This window comes from Artemia franciscana, chromosome 12 (assembly GCF_032884065.1).
Source record: "Artemia franciscana chromosome 12, ASM3288406v1, whole genome shotgun sequence".
Classification (NCBI taxonomy): domain Eukaryota; kingdom Metazoa; phylum Arthropoda; class Branchiopoda; order Anostraca; family Artemiidae; genus Artemia; species Artemia franciscana.
Genome location: NC_088874.1, coordinates 16,941,580 through 16,962,857, shown reverse-complemented (window position 1 = coordinate 16,962,857; position 21,278 = coordinate 16,941,580). Strand labels below are relative to the sequence as shown.

Below are 21,278 nucleotides of genomic sequence, written 5' to 3'. Positions count from 1 at the left end.
TATACCAAATTAATCTGTAATACCATATCAAGGAATATTTCTCACTGGAAAAATAATTATCGTGGAAAATATTTTTTAACACGAAAATATTTTGAATCGAAAGGATTTTAATTATATATTGCAAAGCGTTGGGTTCGACCAACCAAAGCCTTGTTTTAGCCCCCCCCCCCTCAAAGAAAATATAGCTTATCCAGTCTTATTCTTCTATAAATTATGACGTGTAAAAACTTCTGTGACGCGCAAAATTTACATATCTAGCTTTTCGATGCTAATGAACTATTTATAGCAACATGATAATCATGTTGCAGCTATCTCAAAATCTGATCGGATCCATTTGGGGATAATGGGTGCAAGGGGGTGTGCTGGTTGACCTCCAATCACTTTTAACTCTTGAAAGAATTTTTCGATTACCAACAAAATGAGAATCCTCCAAAGTTTATACGACTAACCCTTCTGAAAAATCATACATGCCACAGGGCATAACTTACGACCCTTACCCCGGGAGCTGGGGGGGGGTATCAACCCTGTAGGCATTGTTATATGACCCATGGACTGTTTGAACAAAATAGCAATGCCAAACTTTAATCGAATGCATTTGGGAAAAGAGGGCGTGGGGGGAGGCTAGTTACCCTCCGATCACTTTTGACTCTTAAAAATGAACTAGAACTTTCAATTTCCAATCAAATAAGCCTCCTCCAGGGTTTATACGATCTCCTTTCCATACAAACCTTATATATCCGTGCAGCATAACTTACAATCCTTGCCCCCAGTCTCTGGGAGGCTGTGTCACCCTGAAGGCATTGTTAAATGATCTTTTAAATATTTTGAATAAAATGTCTGTCTTAAAAGTTCGATCAGATACACTTGGAGAAAAGAGGGTGTGGGGGAAGAGCTAGTTACCCTCCAATCCCTTTTGATTCTTTGAAAGGAAACTAGAACTTCTAATTTCCAGTCAAATGAGTCTCCTCAAAAGTCTATACGGCCACCCCATAAAAAAAAACTTTACATGCCTCTGGGAGATAAATTTCAACCCTTGCTTCCGGGTTCTGGGGGGTAGTGTCAACCGGGCGACATAGTTATATAATCTTGTAACTATTTTGAACAAAATGGCTACCTCAAAATTTCGATCGGATACATTTGGGGGGAAAAGGGCGTGGAGCATGTTGCCCTTTTGGCTATTCAAGTTGGGGAACTAAAACTTATAATATACAATAAAATTACCACTTTCTGAAGTGTATATGACCAATCCTTACATAAAAATCTTGTATGCTCCCGGGCCATGACTTACAGCACGTTCCCCCAAGCTGTGGAGGATTGTGCTGACCCGGAGCTTTTGTTATCGGATCTTTGAACTATTTTGAACAAAATGGTTATTTCGAAATTTTGATCGGATTCAATTGTGGAAAAGAGGGCGTGGGTGGGGCTAGTTGCCCTCCGATCACTTTTGAATCTTAAAAAGAGCACTAAAACTTCAAACTTCCAATTAAATGAGCCCCCTCCAAAGTTTATACGACCACCTCTTCCATGTGAAGTGCCTTTGGAAAAATAATAATAGTAACAAACATCGAAGCCTTATGACCTTTATTATACGCACCACCAAAGCGTTGCCTCTGATTAAAAAGTAACTTAAACCCCAAAATGAGCAAAGTTTATTCCATATAGAAGGGGGCTGCCCCCTTCAATCCACCCCCTCGTGGTCGTAAAAATATCGGAGGGTACTGGTTCGATTGGAAATCAACAGGTCTAGTCCCCTTTCTAAAAGTAGAGAGTGGATTGGAGATGAACCAGCCCCAGTCCTAGAACCTTTTTGATATGTCGTCCTTTGCAGCCTTTGTTGTCCTTTGCAGAAGGGATCTGATGGACATTTTGAGGTACTTATTCTGTATTTTCTCTGTGGCTGCTCAATTTTGCATGTGGGGGAACTTTCCAGTGGAGGACAGGGGAATAGTCCAAGTGGAATTCTCCACTTGGGGACTGTGTTATACAGGGAGTGTTATACTGGAGATGAGTTTTCTGGGGGGAGGGCATTTTCGTAGGGGTAATTTTCCAGAGAGAATACGGCTAGTACCACATATAAAATATCTTTGCTTTACCAAGCAAGTTCAATGTGAATAGTTCCACAGGGGCTTAAATTGCAAAAACCTTTAGATGTATAGAAAACAAATAAAATTTGATTCCCTTTGTCCAAACGCCAAAATGCTGGTCCTCTTGCTCCCTTCCTTCCCAGAACTACGAAAGTTTCAAAAACACACCATAAGCGGTCCCCAAGATATTGCTGACACACTATTTTGATAACCTGGGAACAAAAAGTGTCTTTCGACTGACCTCGCTACTTAACCGTGAACAGATCATAATTCTCCTTTGGTCTTATGTTGCGAAATTATTCCCCCCCCCCTAACACACATACTTTTTAACCCCTGCCCCCAAGTCAAAATTTGGGATCCATTCACCCACAACACCCACCAAAAGTTTCAACTTGATCCTCGATCCATTCCTGTTATATGGCGATTAAGTGTTTTGAAAACTCAGATGTACAAAATATCTTTTGATTTACTCAGTCACGGGTGTCGTTATAGGAATGTACCTAACGGATATTGCTAAATGTTGGCCTAGCAAACAATCCCCAAGAGTTCCAAACTGATCGTTTATCAATTAAAACCTTTGTTTGAATGACGTGTAATTAAAATAATTTTGGGCCACTGTCGTTACGTTGTGGGGGTCGTGTTGACCACGGAGGCATATGTATCAAACATTTCGACTATTTTGAGCCAAATGACCATTTAAAAATTATGATCCCATATCTTTTAGCGAGTTACAGGGTACAAAAAAAAGCGCGGACGGGGGCGGGTTGCCATTCATCTCTTTTAGTACTTAGAAAGGGCAATAGAACTTTCAATTTCCAATCAAACGACCCATCCTATAACTTCCTAGGACCAATCCTTCCAGAGACAGCGATTAAGAAAAACAATAATGATGCATGGTAGGCATATAGCGTTTTACTTAGGCAACGCTAGTGCGTTGCCACAGACTACATAAAAGGAAAATGGACTTTAAAGTATAATATTTAAGGTTTACGTTTTGCAACATGCCTTCATCTGTAACTTCCCTTTACAGGATGATAAACTTAGCAATTCTCACTAGTTTCATATCTAATTATTCACTTCGCCAGAATCGTGATAATACTCAGAAATTACCATAGAAAATGGCCAAAACTTTTTCTTTTTTAGAACGATCTTGAGCCAATTTCCAATAAAAAAAAATCCGAAGCGCATTTTAAAAATGTATTTCCTCATGTAGAAGAAATTGAATTTCAGAATAGCGAAATCATTTTTACACTAAAAAATTGAAACCGCAGGAGTGCAGAAGAATAACATACCGAAACCATGGACAGGGAACTAACATAAACCTTAACTGTCAACGACTTCTAGTTGCAACTTCAACTAAGACTTAATATCAAATTAGGTTTCAGGATAATAAACTAATGAAGTTTGACTGATATTTGAACATGATTCAGATAAACCAAGCCACGCAATATAAACATGACTTACAAAGTAATTAATTACTAAACACACTAACTGATATTTTTGTTTGCGCTTAATTAAATTATTTACATTTTCGCAATAGTAAGTTGCAACAGAAGTAGGATCTTTAATTTCAAAAACATTATAAACCTAATATACTGACTTTGCAGTCTCACGACGAATAAGAGGAACATTTTACATATTAAATACCTACTGGGTTCATACCCAGAATAAGAAGTGTATTACCATATATTCGCATATGCACATAAAGTGAGACGGAAAACGCAATGCGGTCCAAATTCCTACAGTGGTGAAACTACCATTAGTTCATATAAAACCAGCAAAGAAAAAAAATGCCCGTGATTTTTTTTCCAAAAACTATTCTCCATCAGGTATGCCAATTACGGGTGGGAGAGGCAGGGGGGAATATCCTCCTGAAAGAGGGTAATTAAACACCATCCGCCTCTCAACCAAATTCTGAATTTTGTTAATTTTCTGGGCAGTCCTTATCCAAATTTTGATATTGCCCCCTTCCCTGGTTTTTTTACTATGCGATGACCTGGACACACATCGTGTCTTCTAATTTATCCCTCTCTTCTCGTCCAAGTCACATGCCTCTTAAAGTCAACTTGCCCCTCAAAACTCCCTGAAAATTTCAACTTGATACCCAAAGTTGTTCCCGAAATATTGCAGATCCGTCATTTTGATAACTTGACAACAAATAGTGTCTTTTGTGTTACCTTGCTATTTATTTGCGTATACATTAGGAGTCTCACAGGAAACTCTGGTGCGAAACATTTTGGTAGATCCGAGAAAAAGCTCTATAGCCGCTCCCCCCTCTCCCAACATAAGATTTGAATTCCACTTGCCTACCCATCCTCTTCTTTTCCCATACGGTACCTGAAAGTTTCTACTTCTTCTCCAATGCCGTCGCCGAGGCATTGCATATATGCTATTTCGATGATCCAGATAAACATAGTGTCTTTTGATCCACTTCCTCCTCCCTAAATCAAAATTCCACATCCATCCGATCCCCTCTCTGAACAGTGTCTGAGAGTTTCAAATGAGTTCTCAAGCCATTCCTAAGGCATTACAGAGTGTTGGGTGAATAATCCCCCTCCAAAGTTTCTATGACGAGCCTTCCATAAGAATTGAGCGGGGAAAAAGTTTCTTGGCCCTTTGTCAAACCTCCTTTTGGGGGTTTTTCTAGTATAATTTTTTTTCTGTTTTCTTTCTGCATTGGAGTCCCCTCAGTCCAACAACTTATGGGTATATATGTTTTTGGAAGTTGAGGAGGGGGAGGAACACGAAGTACAAAAGGGCATAGAAGGGGACTGGTTGCCTTTCAATCACTTAGACTCTTAAAAAGGGCACCGGTACTTTCATTTTCCAACTGAATAAGTCCCTTGGCATTCTTATAGCCACCCCTTTCATACGAAGTGTCAAGATTAAAACAACAATAATTAACTGTGGGCCTGCGGCACTGTACTATAGACAAAGCTAAAGCTTTGTCTCTGACAAGAATTAATTTAAAAAACTTTTTCCACAAAACAAGTTTTAAAAGAAAAGTAAAGAGCTCCATTAAGCCGAAAATGAGCAGAAACTAAGCCAAATGGTCTTTCAAGCGTAAAACTACAACAAATCTCTATCAACAAATAAATAGAACTCAAAACGAACAGAAATTACAATAAAGAGCGGAGTCAAATTCAAAATGAGCAAAAATTAACATGAGTAGGGAAGTACCAGAACATAATTTGCGTACTGAAAACGTCTTACATGTTTTCACTTTTTTGCTTTCATAAATAAAAAATTATCAAAACTTAAAGGAATAAATATCAGTATATGTCAATTAAACTGACAATTCACTGTTATTTGCTTGTTTTTTTTTTTTGTTTTTTTTTTTTCAGTAAAGTGTAAATTATGTTCTGGTCTTGAGAAGGCATGGGTTTTACCAGCTCTACTCATGTTAATTTCTGCTCGTTTTGAGTTTGACTCGGCTATTTATTGTAATTTCTGTCCGTTTTGAGTTTCAGTTATTTATTGATAGTGGTTTATGATTGTTTTACGCTTGGACGGCTATTTGACTTTATTTCCTTTTTTACTTCCGAGTTTTTTACTTTCCTCTGAAAAACTTGCTTTTTGGAAAAAGCTTTTTTAATTTAATTTCTAATTTTTTTATTATTGACATAGTCTTTTTCATGGGGGAAAAATATTTCATATATTTTCATTTATTTTTCTATTAGAATCCATAGTATGGACTGCTATTTGTATGTTCGAGAAACTTTCCAACGATTTTTAATCCTGACACAAATAGTATTTTCTAATTCAACTTTTATAGTTTTAATGCATAAAGGGCCGAATGCATAATTGTGGCAAGTTGACAAGCTCAACATCCCTAAAGAAATAGTTGCTGGACCGATCTACTATGCTGAACAAAATGATTCTCTTAAAATTTTGACTGTATGCGTTTGGAAAGTGAATGGGCCTCAGAGAAGGGCTGCTTGCCCTCCCATCTCTTTTTCCTTTTGAATCGAATTAGCTTCTTCAAAAGTTTCAATGATGTTTCAAGCTATTATAGAGTGGTACTGCCTATGATATTGCTTATATGTCCTTTTGAAAACCAACATGAATAGAGTTTTTCGTTTAATTGAGACTCCTTTTAAACGTTCTTTAAAAGTTTCAACTTAATACCTTTGGCGTCATTAATTGAAGCAGTTGTAGTGGTAGCATTGACAGAATACATATAGTGCCTTCTGGCTAGTTCAAAATCTCCCACAACTTCCACTTAAAGGTCTAACTTAATAATATAAGTGGTTCTTAAGATATTGCTTTATCACCTTATTGAAAGTGGACATGCTCATAGTTTGTTCTGATTTAGTTCAACATCCGCCTAAATATTTCTTATAAGCTTCATCTGAATACCCTTAGCTTGCGCAGTATCAATAGGTGTAGCAGCATTAGTAGAAGTATGTGCATAGCACCTTTGATTTCTTCAACATCCCCTTCAACACACGCTGAAAGTTTCAGTTTAATCAACCATCAACCGTTTCTGATGTGTTCGCTTGAAAACCTGTGTGGGCATAGCCTTAGTACCCTTAATTATAATAGCAGTAGCAGCAGTAGTAGAAATAATAGTAGTAGCCTAAGCTTTAGTGGCATTAGCAGTAATAGAAGTAGTAATAATAGCAACAGTAGTAGTAGTATGAGTAGAAGTAAAGCATTAAGATGTAAATATTTTCATTTGGTTAGTTTAACATCCCTCACAACAAGCCCAGTTAGTTTCAATTTCACACACCAAACCGTTCTTAAGATATTGCTGTTACACCCATTTGACAACATAAAGACGACGTATTGTCATTCTTTTCAGCTTCTCCCCTCAAAATTCCTTATAAATTTCACCTTCATACCCTTAGGCATAGTTGTAATAGTAGTCATAGTAGTAGTATTGATGTTACTAGTACTAGTATTGAACAGCAGTAGTAGTAGTGGCAGCAGCGGTATTAACATATTCCCTTTTGGTCAGTACAACATTCCTCTCATGAAGTCCTGGAAGTTTCGACTTAACACAATTAGTCATTGATATGGCATTGCTGAAATGTCCGTTTGATAACCTGTATGTTCATATACTCATTAAAATATTCATCTCAATGCTCTTCGCCTTATAAGTAGTTTCAATAGAAGTAGCAGTAGTAGTAAATGTAGCAGTAACATTAGTATTAACAGTAGTGTGCACATATTGCCTTTTGATGAGATGATCTTCCCCTTTAAGCATTCTCTGACAGTTCCAACTTAATAACGAAATCAATTCTTGAGATACGCTATTTTGACAATGTGCATGTACATAGCGTCTTTTGATTTAGTTCAAATTTCCCTCAATACTGTAAATATAGTAGTGGTGGTAGTTTTAGTAGTATTGGTAGCTTGGAAATATTGCCTTTTTGATCATCTCACTTATCATTTCCTGAATTTTCCAAATGAATATACTCAGTTATTTCTGTATTTTTTGTCTCGTGTCTGCCGTGTCTTTTTTATTTCGTGTCTGTCTTTTTGACAATCTGTACACACATAACGTGTTTTGATTTAGTCCAACACTCCCCTCAAGATTCCCTAAGAGGCTCACGAGAATACTCTTCGTCTACTTGGAAAGTAAAGTTCAAACACGCGTACTTTTCTCAATAACATACACTATGTGTAAACAATGAACGAATTGCCTAGCTTACAGCCCTTGTCCTGAGGAATATGGGGAGGTTAATATACCAAAAAATATAATTGCTGGATCTTTCAACAATGCTGAGCAAGGCACTCTTACAATTTCCAAGTTCTCTTGAAATTTCAATCGAATGTGTTTTGGGAATGATAGACCGAGGTGGTGATTGCCCTCGATTCATTTTATATCCCTTTCCCACAGGCTTTGGGGGACCGTGTCCATCCTAAAGGAGTTATTCCATGATTTTTGGGGTATTGGTAACAAAATGCCTATCTGACAATTTCAAATGAATGCGTTTCGGGAAAAAGGACGTAAGGGAGGGGGGCTAACTGCTCCCCATCCTGTTTAACTCTTAAAAGGGAACTAGAACTACACATTTTCAATCAAATAGGCCTCTTCTTAAGTTCACACGCCCCCCCCCCATTCCATAATAACTGTATATGCCCCTGGGGCATAACTCACAACCACAGACTCTAGGGTATTCTATCATCCCCAAAGGTCTTTTTATATGATCTTTGCACTATTTTTGAACAAATGGTTATTTTAAAAAATCTATCGGATGCGTTTTGGGATAATACGATGTAGGGGGAGGCCACCCCCGATCACTTCGACTCTTAGAAAGGGTATAAGAACATCTGATTTCCAATCTAATGAGCGCCCTAAAGAGTTTATACGACCACCCTTTCCATAAAACTTATATGCCCTCGGGGCATAACCCTTGCGCTGAGAGCTGTGGGGAGAGTTGTCATCCTCAGACATAACTTCCAGACCTTTCAATTACGCTGAACAAAATAGCTATCTCAAAATTTTGATTGAATGTGATTGGGGAGATGGAGTACGTGGGAGGGGTGTTAGTTGCCCTCCAATCACTTTTGACTATTAAAAAGGGCACTAGCCCTTTCAATCTCCAATCGAATGAACCTTTTTCGTAGTTTCCATGACAACAAATGGCCATCTCAAAAATTCTATCAGGGGAATTTTGGGAAAATACTAGGTGAGAGGGAAGGGGTTATCTGCCCTCGGATCACTTTGAATCTTAAAAAGGACACTAAAACTTCTGATTAACAATCCAAGGATCCCCCTTTTGAAGTTTATACGACCACTCTTTCTATAAAAAACCTTATAAGCCCCCAGGGTATAACTTACAACCCTTGGCCTGAGCGCTGTGGGAGGGGGGTCATCCTCAAATACATAATGTCTTGATCTTTTAACTACACTGAATAAAATGGCCATCTCAGAATCTCGATTAGATGTGTTTTGGGAAATGATCGGCGTGGGAGGGAGGTCGGTTGCCCTCTAATCACTTTCGACTATTAAAAAGGGCACAGGCCCTTTCAATTTTCAATCGAATGAGAGCTGTCATATGATTATTCAGTGACGATATGACTTCAAGATTAATCAGGGGAATAGTCTTGGGGTATTTATTTATGACCTACTAGGCATGTTTTATTAAGAGAGCGTCGTTCTGATTCGCTCTCAGGCAAAATGTTCTTGTTTCATTAAGGAGTGGTTCTCTCCGTGTAAGGAAATGATTCAGGGTACGGAATAATACAAAATTGCTACAATAGTAAGTTCTTATTCTTCCTTAACCTGGTTGGACAGACTCCTTATGACTTCTTAACAAAACAAGAAAAGCCTGTCTATCCCTTTTTAGTTGACTAAAGTTAACATTATTCCTTATTAAAATGTGAAAAGTGACGAAGGAATTGGAGCGATATTTTCACATTTAACAGCCTTAAATAACCTTCTGTGATGTGTGGCGTTCACCAAAAACCATCAATGGAGGTAAATAAGATTTTCGAACATTTCAGCGACTATCAATATTAAAGTTCACAAAACCATTCCAGTACCTTTTTAGGGGTTTAATATCTTCGTTCTTATTACTTATGAAATTCAAAAAACATATGGTTTCACCTGAAAATAAGATGAAACTTTAAAACTTAAAACAAATAAATATTATTCCGTATATAAGGGGGGTTGCACCTTCCTCAGCCCTCTTTCTTTACACTGAAATCTTAGTTATTTAAAATACTTCTCATTCAAATTCAACGGCCCCTTATGTGTCAGGAGTCGTTTGTAAAGAATTGGGAAAAAAGTCAAGCTTTAGCCGAAAAAGCAAGGGATGAGGAACGGGCAGTTCCCCTGATAGACGGAATAATCCCTGTCCGTTTTAAGCTTTATGTTGCTCCTTACTCTCAGTTGAAAAGACAGCTTTTTTGTATATTTAGTTTCTGACCGTTTATCAAATCACACCAGAAAATTCTCCTCCCCCGTGTAAAATTTCCCCCGCAAACCTTTCTCCTACGGAAACTCCCCTCTTAAAAGTTTCTGTGTATTTCCCAATAACAATTACTAGCCTATACGTAGATAATTGGCAAATTCGTAAGCTACAGCCCTTTCCCCGGGGTTTGTGGGGATCATGTCATTCCCAAAGGCTAAGTTATTGGACCTTTAAACTATGCTGAACCAATTGACTATCTCAAAATATTGATCAGAAATCTTCGGGGAAAAAAGAGGCATGTAAGAGGGCTAGTTACCCTCCAATTGTTGTGTTCACTAAAACAGAGCTCTAAAAACTTAATTTTCATTCGAACGATTCCTCTTGCGATCTTCTGGGACCATTGGTTCGATGTGAACGACCCAGGAGAAAAAAAATAAACACGCATCCATGGTTTTTCTTCTGGCGAAATATATACAATTCCACACTTTTGTAGAGAGGACCTTGAAACCACTACAGTAGGTTCTCGGATATACTCAATCTGATAGTATCATTTTCATTAAGATTCCTCGAATTTTTGGGAGTGCTGTTCCCCTTCTTTTGAAAATCAGGCAAGTTTTCTAAGGCTCGTAGCTTTTGATGGGTAACATTAAACCTAATGAATTTTATATATTCTGGATCAGCACAAAATTCCAATTCTTTTGACGCATCGATGGTCATTAAAACTTCGTCTTTGGAGTTTTGGCTACAACTAGGCCGAGTCGCTCCTTACTGACAGTTTGTTACCACAAATTGTTTGATGAATAATCAATAATCAGTAAAAGATAACGAAAAAGAAAGAAAACATCAGGGAAACCCACTTTCAGCGCAATATCCATTAGGCGGCAATTAGTAAACAAGCACTAATTCCAGTATAAATTTGTTTCATAGTTGTAATACGTGACAAGCATAATGCTTTCAAGATAAAAGCCATAAATTGCAATCAAATTAGTTTGACTAACTACTTTTATAGCTTGATTGAAACGCATACAAGTATTCTTCAAAGACTGCAAAGTTTCTTTGTGTTTTCTTTAGAAGTTTCCTAAATTCAATTTTTCAAGTGGCTACCCGCTTTCCGGCACCTGGTGCACGTCTCGGAGCATCATGTAGACCGCACGGCTCTACCACACGTGGCACAGTCACCACAACAGCAGAGGGAGGGGGCAACTGTCCCCTCCAGACTTCAGTTTACCCCTCCCCCCCTTAGACCTCAGTTTGCCTCCCCCTGGATCTCAATTTGCCCCCAGGTGAAATTTAGTTTCTGCAAAAAATCCTGTCAAAACTAAGATAAACCTGCATAATTCAAGCATTCAGAGAAAAGGTCAGTTTTCTTTAGTATACCTTTGCCCATTTGGTACTATATGGCTCATCTTTCATTTTTTACTGTCATTTTCACTAGATTTGGGCTCTAGCTTTACTCCCCTCCCTCCAGAATTTTGACGAAATTACACCGCTGAATGTGAGTTTCTTAGAAATAGAACTTACAGGGTTTCGCTACACTTAACTAACTAATGTGCTGCACACACTTTCTCAGTGTTTGCTGCTGTATAACATCCAGCAATACTATTCCTAGATTAAAGTCGCCACTTTATTACCTACAAAATGTGGAACACTTCTCCTACATTCCGCCCTGTATTGAGTGTCTGCTTTGACCACATTCCAAGGGATTCAATAGACTTTAAATATGTTATAGTTTCAACTGCTCTGGGCAACCACATTATCAATACACTTGCTTTAATAGAAAAGAGGTTGAAAGTAAAGAAATTGCAACGATAACAATTCTTACTCGAAAAATTTCATCTGAAATTACATATTTAGAGCAATATGCTAAAAGTGGAGATCTCTGACCAAAAACAAGATCTCAGAATTATTTAAGTTTTATCAATAGATAAAGAGGACAGGTTTTAATAATACCATTTTCCTTCTTTTATCTTCTTGCGTGACAGATTTCTTGGTTATAATTTTGGTGAGCTTTTTTTGCGAAACAGATTTGTAGGTTAGAATTTTGACCTAAGCAAAAAGTACAAAAACTCAAGTACACCCTAGTCACATCCTTGGTGGTTCACACGTTTATAAATATGTATACATATATATATATATATATATATATATATATATATATATATATATATATATACATATATATATATATATATATATATATATATATATATATATATATATATGCAAGTAGGTGCTGCACCAACCACCCGCCCTCAGATCTCCCCCAGGCCTTGGATATCCTACTTTCTAAAAGGAAGTTTTTCAAAGAAAAGTAAAGACCCTATTAAAGTTAAGATCAGCAGCAATAAATTTCTAGGATAATTAAATCTCAAAACAACCAGAAATTATTATTAGAGAATAAATGAAACCCAAAATGAACAGAAATTAAACAAACAATCACAGCAAACAAACATACAACAGGTACTATAATAAATGATTAATTAAATCGTAAAACGAGTAAAACATAAATTGAATAAGGCAAACTTGGGCAACTCAGACACACCCGTCTTACCTGGCTCAGTGATGACATTGTAATTTTTAAGTAATGACACAGAAAAATAGAGAGATAATAAATAATTTTAAATAACTGACGAGTTAGAAGGGTAGTTTAGGTAATTACTGTTACGTAATAGTATTTTATTCTCAAACTACTCAGGAGATACAAGGGGTGTAGGACTTGCACCTAAAGAATCCCAATTGGGGGTAAATTTGAAATATTAGGCTTTCCATGTACAGAGTAAATTCGGATACGGGGGGGGGGATTTACCCCGTGTACACAAGTGGCTAATTTTTGGCAATTCTGCCTAGATTTATGTGTATTTGTCAAATATTCACAATGTTAATAAGACATAATATACATAATACTGAAATATATATTAGTGTGACCTAAATCAGTACTCATTTTACAAACAATTGGCCAGGTGAAGGCCAGGGTTTGTGTTTAAGAAAAGAAACAGCATCCTACATAAGAAACCTGAGTGACTTGAAAACCGGAGGGCTGTCCAACAAGCAGACCCTTTCATCCTGCTTGGATTTTAAGACCTGCCAAAAAAAAATCAGCAAAAGAGCTTGACATCTTGGACAAATCCGAAATTTGGTACAACTTGGACAAAACTTCGTTTTGTCGCAATCCTGACAGCTTTAAAATCGCTGGTACAAAATGATACCCAGCAACGCGGTGACCTGGTAGCAATAAACATGATAACACATTTGCTCTTGCATGTATTAGTGCATCAGGTGAATGACTGCCACTACTGGTAGTCTTCTCAGGGAAAACACCTTGATTTCATGGCTATCCAAGACCATCCAGATGCATTTTTTTTTTCAGCTACTAAGAAAGGACGGATGACAGTGAACTTCTTCCATTACTAGTTTTTAAATGTTTACCTGTCTCAGGTGAAAGGAAAATCACCTCTTATTCTTGACAGTCATGGCTACCATTTATTTATCTTTGGCTTTATGGAGTTTGCTTCAAAAAATAACATTACTATCCTCAAATTGCCAGCCTACAATTGCCATGCCTTGCAATCCCTTAATAGGGTTGTTTTCAAAAGACTCGAATCATCCTATATGCAGAAGCTTGTGAACTGGTAACGAGCACACTCAGGTGACATCTTGCCAAAACAAGAACTTATGAAAATTTTATGTCAGATCTGGGAGACTTACCTTACCCCTTCACTGTAAAAAAAAAAAAAAAAAAAAAAAAAAAACTCATTTCAAACAACAAAAATTTATGGTTCCGCTATTCCAGCATGTATCAACTGCAAGTGATTGACAAGGCAAAGTTTGATACAGCCAAGTTAAAATATTATGTAGAAACAAAGGAATCAAAGATCAGAATTTAACAAGAGTGACAACCACAGTGATTTCTGCAACTTATCAGATTACTATTTCAGGGTTGATTAGTCCAAAAAAAGATTCATATGCATTAGAAATCATTCGAAGAACTTCTTCTGGACTTAGCACACCACCCTTCTCTTGATGCCTCAGCATCCAGGACATCTTGTAGGCAGAGAATTGCTTGGGGAGCTAAAGAAATAACAACTGTGAAACTTTGAAAGTGCTTGAACAAAGAGAGAAAGAGAAAAAAGAAAAGCTGGAGAAAAAAAATGAAAAGTAAAAGAGAGGACAGTTAAGCTAAAACTGAAAAAGAAAGATGATCTTTCCAGTGACGACACACGTCTCACTTGGTTCCTCAACTGACCAAATGGACATGTTATACTGTTGGCAGTGAGAATAAAGAAGAGGGGGGGAGTTAAAAATACAGCTATATGAGTAGGCTATTATGCATAGCATATAATACCAAATACGACCAACAAGGCTGGTACATTGGAAGGGTGTTTGATTTTCCTGACAAAAGTCATGTTTGTATAAAATATCTTCAGTGCCTGAGCCTAGCTGACTGTTCATATTACAGGCCAAAAAAAGGATGATACTGACAAAGTTGAAGAAGAATACATCTTTGCTGAACCACTGAAGCTCTCTGGAGCTAGCCCCTTCACTCTACCATTATTCCGAACTCGGCATATCATCTACCTGTACAAGAAACACACTAGGGCATGCAAGTGATCAAAAGTTTGCTTTCTCAACTCAATCTCATACTAACTGAAATACTCTTTTTTACAATAAAAATTAATTTTTATTCAACTAAAATAAGAAATAAACACTGTTTTATATTGATTGAAATTACAAGTTTTCTCCATTATTTCAAGTATGGTGTTACCTTTTTCATATTTATGGTAAAAATTTGAAAAAAAAAACATTCTCAGAGACTTCGTCTATGTACAGTGTAAGACCAATACTGCTGGAATTACCTCATTGCAGGCAGAAAACCTATGTTCCACTGTGGCACATACAAAGTACTAACAAGATTTTTTGTTTTGCATGGTTTTCTATGCATATCTCTGCGTATAAAGGGTTTACCCAGGGGTGTTTACCAGGGTAAAGGGCCAGTTTGATAAGAAAACCCATAGCCGGCTACATAACGTGTTTTTCGTAAAACGCGTTTTTGACACCTGTTTGGAAATTTTTCTCTGCACCTGATAAAAAGCAAATTCGATTGCTGTTCTTTAGGTTCTGCAAGTATTTCCTTAGTATCCCCGTTTGGACTCGTGATAGTTATATTTCGCGACGGTACGGTGTTTTTGAGATTTGTCAGAAAATGGACGAACTGTCACATAGATTTGCCGACTGCTGCAACAGAATTATCGATTTTCCACTGACTTGCCTTCTATCAACTGCCTAGTGTCGCCATCTGTGAAAGCCTATGATGTTTAATCCACATACTAGAGCATGAAGAAGACAGTAGATAAAGGGTTGATTCAGTTGTATATATGTAATGTGCAGACAGGAGCACAAGTGAGTTTGAAGATCCGTATTGGTACCGGCTGGCCTATGGGCCTTAAACTGCTGGGGACAGGCAGCTCAAGTACCCACACTTCCCACAACACTTCATTAGAATTACGTAATCTCGTAAGGAGAACCCTTTGGTAGCTGATTGAGGATATTTTATTTTTAATGAAAAAGTGTCAGAAGTTGTCAAGAATTGTGCATGTTCTTTTCTTTTTTTGTGCCCTTTTTGTTTTTCTTTTCACTTTTTTATACTCCTCTTTAGTGCATTTGTGTTGTATGCAGAGGGTAACCATAAATTATTATTATTTACACCAGACTAGGGGGTAAGTTTGACCCCCCCCCCCTGAGGTGGGCTACTTTGGTGCAGTAACTTATGGAAACAAGGAAATTTAGAACTTTCTGGGTTGTGGATGGTACTACTAGTATGACCAAGAGAAGCATCAAATAGTTTGTATTGTGCTGGAAACTCAAAAACAATTTTGGGATCCAAGGAAGCTATAAAAATCGATAAGGATCAGACTTGTCTATGTTCACCCTATGCAAATCAAGCTTAAAACTAATAAAAATCACTATAAACAAGAGTCTGGCAACTGCCCCCTTCCCTAACTGTAGAAGTCTAAAACTTACTGCACCATTGGCACTTTATTGAAAACAAATTATATTATAAATATTTTCTTTTGAAATCCTTTAAATATTGGAAATAAATATAACAGTGAAGTAAAATCTTGAACTGATGAGTTTTCAGCAATGTCAAATATTCAGTTTAATTTTATTAGTTCTTTCCAAGACTGTTCAAGACAAACATAGTTCTCAAGAAGTGTCAATGATGCAGTAGGTTTTTTGACTCAAGAGTTATGGAAGGGGGCAGTACTTACTACAATATTGAAAATAAAAATAATAGAGAAATATAATTTTGAACTGATGAGTTTTCAGCAATTGGTATCATTATTCTCAGCACAACACCTTCAATTAGGCATGCTTTTTTCCAGGCCACACTGTCTTTCTATGATGAACAAACAAATGTTCAAATAGGAATAAGTCCATTTATTCAACCAGTGAAAACAGGTACAAAAGTCCAGATATTTTCATCACATATACAGTCATTGTCATCAGTGTTTTTACAGTTGATGATTGCTGTATATGTGATCAAAATATCTAGAATTTTGTAGATAACATTATATATCAAATAGTCAGTTTAATAGTAGTTACTTCCAAGACTGTTGGGTTGCTGCCCCCTTCCATATCTGTAAAAGTCTCATTCCTACTGCATAATTGGCAATTTACTGAAAACAAACTATATTACAAATATTTTCTTTTGAACTTATTATGACATTGAAAATAGAAATAAAAATGAAATAAAATCTTAAATGGATAAGATTTCGCAACTAACATCATTTCATATCGAATATTCACTTTAATTTTAATAGTTTTTTTCAAAGACTGTTCAAGATGCACATAGTTTTAAGTAAAACGCCAATGATGTAGTAGGCTTTAGACTTTTACAGTTAGGGAATGTATGTGACATCAGCCAAAGTTATTTAAAAGGAGACTCATTAAAGAATGGGAGTCCAAAACTTCAAGACACAACTAGAGCTACCCATTATCTGCATCTCATAAATAATAAATAATATGAATGTATATGTAAAGGAGTTGATCTAGGATGCTGATGCTGCTTGTCATACCCAAACAACTTGTATACTCTATAAGAAATTGATGTTATGTGGCAGTGTCTACTCTATATCATAGAAGAATAGTCCACTTGACCATACCTATTTCTGGTCACTGTTAACAAATGGGCTTGAGTTGTACCTATCCTAGCACTCGCCTAGTTAGAAGGGTAAAGGTGGAGATATATCCAATACTGAGCTACAAATTAGGTGAACACACCACTCATTGCCTTTTTTATGCTCTTTGTCAGCATAATAATTGCTTTACTCAGAGATTCAACTTTAAGCCCTTTATGGACCCATAAAGATGATATATTTTTCACTAGTTTTTGGGGATAGAAAAGAGTTAAAAATTGGTTTAAAACTTAATATTTGAGTATAAATATGTTTTTTAAAGCTACATAACCAACATGCAATGAATATTCACAAGCCAATTGGATATGCAAATTGAATTATTTTTGCATTGCTTGGTCTACACTTCTTTTGTAAAAATTATATAAAAATAAGAAAAAATTGTTTTCAGTGTTGTTTTTGTGACATTAAAGAATGCATTTTTGCAAGGCAAAAATTTGCTCAGTATTACAACAGTTAGTGCAGAAAAGCAAGTGATGATGGTGTATAAAAAACCAAATAGCATATTTGATATATGATCAAATAGAAAGTTTGAAAGCAATATTTAACCCTTTCTTAGCCATAAATATAGAATAAAATATCATCTTTAAGGATCCATAAAGGGTCAAAAATGGATTTCCAAATGTAGCATTAACCACCTAGCCCACATGTGCTTTCCCCCTAGCAAGTGTTAATGCTACCCCATGTGCTTTGCTTTGCTTGCTTATTGTGTGTTTTTATTATAGGTACTTGGGTCAGAAGAAAATATTGAAATCAACTTATACATGGTGTAAGAAGTAAAAACTAAAAATGGATGTCCAACAATCAATTGGGATGCACACAATTTGGACAGTAAGTGGACAAAATTTGAAGACCATGCTATGCTTTCCATGGTCCTTTAGCAGAGAAAACTGAAAAAGTGCAATGTGCTTATCTACTTATCTGGGTTAATGCTAGGGTCATGGTCAAAAAGAAAGACAGAAGCATACAGCTGTGCATTGATCCAGTTGACCTAAACAAAGCAATTGAACAACCCTTCTATCCAATCCCAACCTTTGATGATACTATTAGTAACTTGGATGGAGCTGTTTACTTCACACAGCTAGATGCATGGTCAGGCTACTTCAACTGCCTGAAAAGGCATCATACCTGACAACATTTAGCACAGTATATGGCAAATATCATGGGAAAAGGTATCCTTTTGGATTGATATCAGCACAAGATGAGTTCCAGCAAAGAATGGAACATTCATTTGAGAGCCTCCAAGGGCTGTGCATTGCAGTTGATTATCTCCTAATATATGGAAGAACTCAAAAAGAAAATGATGGTAGGCTTGAAGAAGTCCTGAAGTGAGCCAGGAAGTCCAGTATAAAATTCAACAGAAGCAAGTGTCAGTTTGGTCTGAAAAAGGTTTGCTATTTTATGTGATCAGCAAAGATGGTACTAAGCCAGACCCTGAGAAGCTACAAGCCATTAATAATATGCCCAAACATAAAACTAAGGAAGAGCTGCAAACACTACTTGGAATGTTGAATTTTTTTCTATGTACATTCCTAACTTATCATCAAAAAACAAACCCTTCAGAGACTTTCTAAAACAGGATCTTTTGCTATACAAGAGCAGCATTGTGAATACATCATGGACATCAAGCATTAAATTGTGTCCAGATATAAAATTCAACAGAAGCAAGTGTCAGTTTGGTCTGAAAGAGGTTTGCTATTTATGTGATCAGCAAAGATGGGATCAAGCCAGACCCTGAGAAGCTCCAAGCCATTAATGATATGCCCAAACATAAAACTAAGGAAGAGCTGCAAACAATACTTGGAATTTTGAATTTTCTTTCAAGGTACATTCCTGACTTATCATAAAAAGACAGATCTCCTCAGACTAAAACACAAATCTTTTGCTCTACAAGAGCAGCATTGTGAATGCATCAAGGACATCAAGCATTCATTTGTGTCATCAAAGAAACAAACCTCTGAGATACTTTCTAAAACAAGAGTCTTTTGCTCTACAAGAGCAGCATTGTGAATGCATCATGGACATCAAGCATTTAATTGGGTCCAGATTAGCAACTTTGATTACAGAAGTAGGGCCATTGAATTACAAGTGGATGCCTCAAAACATGGCCATGGAGCAGAGATATCAGCAAATGACAACATATTTGGTTATGCATCCAGAGCATTTAATAAAACAGAGCAAAATTACTCACAGCTTGAAAAAGAACTATAAGCAATCATTTATAGATATAAATTTTTTCACCATTTCATATATGGCAGAAAAGTTAATGTGACAACAGACCATTGTCCATTAGAAACCATACTCTCAACACCACTCCACAATGTGCCTGCCAGGATACAGAGATGGCAGATATTAAAGTCTTCATACATACCATAACAAACTGTCTGCCTGTCAGCTATACTAAAATTGAGGCAATCCTGCCATACTGAAAAGGATACAATTCCAGTTTAGCTACTTTTTGCTATCTAGGAAAGGGGTTAGGTTTAGAAAATGAAACTTCCAAGCATGGGTCTCCACAGTAAAGTATCGCCATGGAAGATATTTTAAGCACCTAATTCTAGTCCTTCTCACTCTAGAAGGCAGTGACCATTGATGAACTTTAAAATTTTGGGTGTTATGAAAGTGAGACCTTGTAAAACAGATCTTGGTAAAATTCTAGTTAATTGACTTCTTGCTATCTTAAAAAGGGTTTAGGTTAGGAAAATGAAACTTTCAGGGATGGGTCTACAGGCTAAATTATGTCCTGGGAAGGTATTTTAAAGTACCCACCTCTAATTCTTCTCTCTCTAGAGGGCCCTGAAATTTGCCTACGTGACAGGTCTATACCTATTGAAATTTTGACAAAACAATATTTTACCTTAATTTTCAGTTACTAGTTGCTTTTTCTCTGCCTTTAGTTCTGAAAATGCAATTACTGTTATTTGAGTAGAATTTTGAGCCATATCAATGTTTTTTTTCAAAATTTAAGAAATGTATTTGGATATCTTTAAAACCTTGTAAAATCAAATTGAGCACAATTTTGTTGTACTTCAATTAAGCAGAAGATCTATATGCAAGGTTTCACTTTTATAACACACATATTTTTAAATGTCATCAAAGGTCAGGGCCCTCTAGAGAGAGAAAGAGTGGAGGTAGTTGCTTCAGAATACCTTCCTGGGATATACTTTAGTCTTTAGATTCATCCCTGAAAGTTTCATTTTCCTAGCCTAAACCCTTTCTGAGATAGCAAGAATTCAATTAACTAGAATTTTACCCAGATCTTCAGCTTAAATGAAGCACAACTTCACAACTTTACTCAATCCTTTACAAAGTTTCAAAGATCTGCAAATACATATCCAAAATTTGTACAATTAAATCATTGATATGGTTTAGAATTCTACTCAAATAAGTGGAATTGCATTTTCAGAACTAAAACCAGAGAAAAATCAAGCATAAACTAAAAAATAAGGTAAAATGATGTTATGTCAAAATTTTAATAGGAATAGATAGACCTGTCAAGTAGGCAAATTTCTAAGACTTAGAAATCAGAAGAGGGTTAACATGGAAATTTGGCAATAGGCCTACCTTCTCAAAGTATGTTTTGGTCCTGAATTCATTACTGGATGTTCTGTTTTCTTAACCTAATTTCTTTTAAACAAAGAAAAGAATCTTGACTAGAATTTTACCAGTCTTCCTTTACTAGCCAACATTTTGGGCTATTGCCTATATTATAGCCTACTGGTGAAAGGTGAATAGAACTGATGCAAAGTAAATAGGTTTTCAATATATCAAGACAACTTTCAAAAATTTTACTGAAAAATATGAGCCTGTGAAAGCCTACCTATTTAAATAAATTGAACAGATATATAAAACCTGGCTCTTCCCGAGTTTCTCACGTTCGCTATTTTTAAAACATCAGCCTTTAATGAAGAAAGGAAGTTAAATTGCGCTGTGGAAGCTGTGGTTGGAAAGTATGTGAGAATGCGGTTGGAGGTTTGAACTAATATCTCGAAGTGGACTAAAGAACTTACCCCCGTTGCTTTCATTCAGAAAAAAAATGCTGAAATTAATACAATTACATATAAAACTGTTTCTAAATTTTTATTGATGGGCCCAAAATAAATGAGTGGATGGTAGGGGGAGCTTTTCTGTCACCCCTT

General features: G+C 36.5%; 1 protein-coding gene across 2 annotated transcripts in view; it reads right to left on the bottom strand.

Annotated features, from left to right (window-relative positions):
- The window catches only part of LOC136033766 (uncharacterized), a 41,717-nt gene extending 20,660 nt beyond the window's left edge, over positions 1-21,057 (bottom strand). Inside the window, exon 1 of one of the 2 annotated variants that reach the window (XM_065714662.1) lies at positions 20,960-21,057. The gene's annotated coding sequence lies outside the window, so the exon portion shown is untranslated. Of the gene's footprint in view, positions 1-3,376; positions 3,522-20,959 lie in introns of those variants that run through there. The other variant, XM_065714663.1, reaches the window with a different exon arrangement.
- Positions 21,058-21,278: the final 221 nt, after the last annotated feature.